This window comes from Piliocolobus tephrosceles, chromosome 5, assembly GCF_002776525.5.
Source record: "Piliocolobus tephrosceles isolate RC106 chromosome 5, ASM277652v3, whole genome shotgun sequence".
NCBI lineage: Eukaryota > Metazoa > Chordata > Mammalia > Primates > Cercopithecidae > Piliocolobus > Piliocolobus tephrosceles.
Window position 1 is genome coordinate 36,473,089 of NC_045438.1, and position 5,653 is coordinate 36,478,741.

The 5,653-nt window shown below is 41.8% G+C and overlaps 1 pseudogene; it reads right to left on the reverse strand.

Moving 5' to 3' along the window:
* Positions 1–2,253: 2,253 nt before the first annotated feature.
* Positions 2,254–5,653, reverse strand: part of LOC111525563 — a 19,325-nt pseudogene continuing 15,925 nt past the window's right edge.

Consider the following 5,653-nt stretch of genomic DNA (forward strand, 5'->3'; position numbering starts at 1 on the left):
GCACTCATTCATAAAAATAATCATTTTTTTCAGTATAAGCTTTTTTTTTTCTTTTTTTTGAACCAAAGTGTTGCTCTATTTTCCAATCTGGAGTGCAGCAGTGAGATCACAGCTCACTGCAGCCTTGACCTCCTAGGCTATAGCCATCCTCCTGCTTCAACCTCCTGAATAGCTGGGACTAAAAGTGTGCACCACCACACCCAGCTAAGTTTTTGAATTTTGTAGAGGGGAGGTTTTACTTTTTGCCCATGTCTCAAACTCCTGGGCTCAAGCGATTCTCCCACCTTGGCCTCCCAAAGTGTTGGGATTACGGGCTTGAGCCACTTTGCCCAGCCTAGACATTTAAATATAGAATTTCATTAATTTGATTGCAGCATGTCTTCATTTTTATTCATTTTTATTTTTATTTTTTCACGGCAAAGATACCATAGTATTTTATTAATGTTACAAAAGTCAACCAATGATCTTTTCATTGAAATATCCACGCTGAGTGATGATTCCACATATGAGGCAAAGAGAGATGTCTTTGGAGAAGGCACTTAAGGTAGAACATTAGCAAATCTTACCGGTTGGCTAAAACAAAAATGAGCTCATTCAACCTGGCTGGAGGCCTCTTAGGGCTATTCCTTCTCACTGTGGCCAAACTAAAAACCAGTGTCATTAAGAAAGCATCACATTTCCCAAGTCTGGGGGTGCCCCAGTGGGATGATGCTGCTCTCAAAAGCCCTGTGTTCCTAAACACATCCATCCTCACAAGATCAGTTTCCCAAAGTGCTTGTTGCAAAAACAAGCTCAGGGCTGGCAGAAATTGTTCAGGAAGCTTCTTGAAGGCCCCTATTTTATTTCTCAGTCTGACTTTCAGCTTGTACCAGCTACTTCAATCAGCTTCAGCTTCCTAAGGTCACTAGCAACTTCTACTTTTGCTAAAATTCTTGGTTTTCCACGGCATTGGTTGTGACCATCTGTTAGACTAGTGGCCCCCCAATTAACTGCACCTCCACTTCACACTCTTTTCTTGAATCTGAGCTGGGCTTGTGACTTGTTTAGTAAGTAGAGGGCATAATCCAGCTCTCTTCTGGTTAGAAAAAAAATCTTCATCATCATCATCATCAATAGAGGGCAGTAGAAGGGATGCTGTGACAATTCTGTACTTAAGTCTTCAGAAGGCCTGGCCACTTCTGCTTTAGAGCTCTTGGCATGTGAGAGGTCTAGCTACTCTGCCAGCCAGGCCACTGAAAGAGACTCCATAGAGAAGGAGAGACTCAGGACTTCAGGCAGAGAGAGAAGCCCAGCCATCCCAGTCTCTCTGCCGACCTGCTGACCACATGAGTGGCCACCTGCAGGCTGGCAGAAGAACAGCCCAGCTGAGCCCAGCTCAGGTTGAAGAACAGTTGGGGGTGGGATTGTTTTAAGCCACTAAAGTTTTGGGGTAAGCTTGTCAGGAACATTTGACAACCCAAATCACTGGTCATTCATAGATGACTTTTTCCTAAGTACAAGACAATTACTCAAATGCAAAGAAAATATGGCACGTGTTTTCCTACCACAACCTTCTCAGTCAACAGCTGAACTGTAATTGGTCATCGACTGAAAAAATAAAAAACCCATACCTTTTATCTTAATTCATAAATATCCATGATTCTTTTTCTATGACTCTTTAATGCCAGTGCAAAGGTAGACCAGTCAGCTTCTGACAGTCTCAAGCACTGGCTTAATTCTCATTTAGCCAAAAATAGAAGCCGTCAAAATGAATTATCCACGACTGGATACATGATGGTAAATGAGATTGTTCTCACTCTTCTAGGATGTTGTTACTTAATTTTCCCAAACCATTTCTTCTTATCATCTCCCACGATGGAAAAAAAATTAAACTGGTTAGGGTTATAAGAAGAAAAAAAAAAAAAGCCTATAACTAGAATTTGAACTTCCATAATCTGCAAGATATAGCGCACCATTTAACTGCTTCCTCAATTTAAAACAAAATTCTATAAAATGTAACGTTGTCTGCATTGTAGAGATGATTTCTTCTTTTCTGAGGAAATGAGTAATTGGGAAGCAGGTATTGTTGAGTTAAAATACAGTGGTATTTAAATGGTTTCAAATTTTGCTTATCAAAAGGTAGTCAACCAAAATGCAAGCCTTCCAAATCCAAATTCTGTCTTCATATAGACTTTCTTGTGTCTGTTCTTGATCTTTTTAGGGAGAGGGTGAAAGTCCACATCTATTTCTGTGCTGAAGTTTTGGCAGATTTTCTCATGTGAAACTTTTCTGTTGCATCAGGCCCATGTTTTCATAGACTCCAGCATTGTCTTCTCTCATTTCTGCACAGGGTGGCACTGGAGTGCAAGGTGGGAGGGGGCTCTGAGCTCCACTTGTCTGCGGTCCACTAGAGAATACTTAATATTTGTATATTCGTACCCTTTCCTCTTGCTTTTCTGCTCTTCTTCAATCCTGTGCTGTTGTGTCTCAATATAATGCTGCACTGCCATATAGATAAATGTGTACTGTGCTTCTGTCTGGGCCATCCCTGGCCTCTGAGACTGCATCATGTGGATGGTTTTGGGAACGTCAGTGTTGCTAGTCAACACCTTTCTCTCTGGTGATTTCAATAAGACTATTAATCACAGTGAACGTCCCTGTATGGCCAGTTCCAGCACTGCAGTGGACCACAACCGGCCCTGCATCCATGATGCTCTCCTGCTTATGGTGCACCTCCTCCAGGAAGTCCAGCATGCCCTCGGGGTCATTGAGCACTCTGTGGTCCAGCCAAGTCCAAAAGCGGTATTGTCACACCATTCTCTCCATATTCCCCTGGAGTAGAGCTTGTCCAACCTTTGAAAATTTAAGTTCTCTTAGCGTATAGTCATAAGCGGCACTTTCTTTGACGTTCTTAACACGCATGACCCCATATTCTTGTGGAGCATACTCATCAGACTGGTATTTGACACATTTACTCTTTCTTCTCTCCACTTCTTTCACTGTCATGACAATCACTTGGGAGTTTGCTTGGAACATCATCCAGCAAAAGTCGTTCACCGTGTTTTGCAGGCAGCCTTGTGTGGCAATGCAACTCTTTCTGGGCTTTGAATTTTTGCACTTGGTTTCACATTCAGGCATGATGATATTTGCATTGATGTAACCCGAAATAGGCTCATTGGGATCACCATCACGTAGGACAACCCTGGCATGATCAAAGGGCAGGATGTTTTTATACCAATTTAATATTTGTTTTCTTGTCTTTGACCCTCTTTTCAGCTGTAGAGAAGTTGGCACTCCTGTTGTTGTAGGGTCTCAAATTCTTCCCAAAAGCCTTGTTGGACTTTATCTGTGGTCTCAGCTAATGTGCTTAGTTCTCAAACTCTGCTTTCTGTTTCAGCAACATTTATACAAGTCATGTTAAGGGGTTGCTTGAGTCATAGGACTGTACCCAGTGTTTCCAGCATAAGATTCTTCTTGTAACATTTCACAAGATCCGTCAAAGAATCAAACCTTTCTCCTCCACCACCATCGTATTTTGGTTCCTGACAGCGAATCATGACGTGGGTCACTTTAGACTTGCCGTCATTGCTCTCCCTTTTGTCATCACCGGTGCACACAGAGAGAACAAAATCTCCAGGGTGGCTCTGGCTCTCTCGTATAAGAAAGCTACCATGTTTTCCTTTTTCAGTTAATAATTTCTCTGCTTCTTTCCCAAACAGGTGTCAGTGAAACCATCTTTCAGAGGTAGGATCTACATAGTTCAGAGGATATATCTCCATTCTTCTCTTTTAATTGCCTGTGATGTTCCATGTAATACTGGACCAACTCAGCCAAAGTCTCAAACTTCTTCCCTCTATACGGGTCCTAGTAATCACCAGTGTTCTGAATCTTGATGTGGGTGACAGCTCCATTTCTTCTAATGGAACATGTGAAGTCTCCAGGGTTACTTTTACTAGGACTTGCCAAAATACTGCCATCAACTCCTCTTGTTAACAATAGGTTTTTCTGCCTCCACACCACTGATATTTGGGTGAAACCATTGTCTCCAAGCCTCAGTTTCCTCCATTCTTTTCTTTCTATAAGATAAAGATAGTAGGCTGGGTGCAGTGGCGTATGCCCGTAATCCCAACACTTTGGGAGCCTGCAGCAGGAGGATCACTTGAATTCAGGAGTTAGAGGCCAGCCTGGGCAAAAAAGCGAGACTTTTTTTCTACCAAAAATACATAAAACTAACCAGGAGTGGAGGCTGCAGCGGGAGGATCACTTGAGCCCCCAAAGTCAAGGTTGCAATGAGTCATGATCACGCCACTGCACTCCAGCCTCCTTTATTTTTATTTTTAATGAACAGGGATCTTTTTAAAATGGAAGTGGTTGGTCTTTGATGTCTGGCTTCCTTTACTAATAAATAAACCCAGAGAACTATTTGCTATGGTGTAGCATTTAGAAGCAACAGGCTTCAAAACAGAGAGGGTCTATTCTGTTTTGTTTTGAAGCCACCATTTGCACAAAACATATGGTAATCTCGGGCAGCCCATGAAGCAATCGGCAAGATCTGAAGGATGAGAACAGTGTGTTCTTTGAAATCCCTCTGACAAGCAGACAGTCCCTCCTTCCCTCAAACCATCCTCAAAGGGAAGTGTGTTGGCTTGAGCAGTAATGAGACGGTGTGGGAATTCCCCTGTCCCCTTGGTTCACTTTACAGACAAACTTCATTAGGGTTAAGGATGGGTCATTCCCATCCACAGATTCCTTCACTTGAAATCAAGACTTCTTGGGAAATACAAATTTGGAGAATAGGTGAAAGTGAACTATAGTTCCCCTAAAATAAATTTTTTAAAAATCAGGTGGTATTAAAAATTGCTGTTTTATGATATTACCAATAGATGGCAGCACGGGATTCATCTTCGCCCATAAGCAGCTTCACCCCTGCTTTTCCTGGCGAACGTTCACTGACAAACTCGGCCTCAGTCCCTTTGACGCTCTTGGTGTCATCAGAGAACAATTTGAGGTGTGCAATAAAATCTTTGGGTTAACCCCCACACGCACACTTCTCTAGGTGACCTCAGACCGCAATCACCAATCCACTGTGGTACTGTGACCTGGAAAAACAGCAAGGAAACTAAAAACAAAACAAAACAAAAACCCATCCTGTGAGCTCTGCAAGGGAGAACAAGGTCATGGTACACAGGCAATTAGCAAACTAAGTTGAAGATGAGTTCTGTTCAGAGGAGTCAAAAACCAAAGAAAACAATTTTTGTGAATTGCGTTTTTAAGATCACTGCATCCAAACACCGGAGCATCAACATAAAGACTCCTAAGCGATATATTCTGACTTGACCCCTGCAGTTCCTTCCAGTTCCCAAAACCGCTGATCTGTGAATAGAAGAGTTTCAGCAGATAAGTTTCCAAGAGAATGAAACTATTTCTAGACACTAGTCTAGTACCTACATGTATTAAAACACAAAAATAAGCAAACAAAACGACCTTTATACTAATCAAAATATTTTTTAACAGAAAGGAAACCAAAACCTATTGGACCCAGCCCACAAGAGCTGTTTTTCTTCCAATGCACATAGCAATAGCTTCATGTTTTGGAAACCAATTACGTTTCTACACCCACTGTACAAAGAATAGAATAGAATAGAATAGAATAGAATAGAATAGAATAGAATAG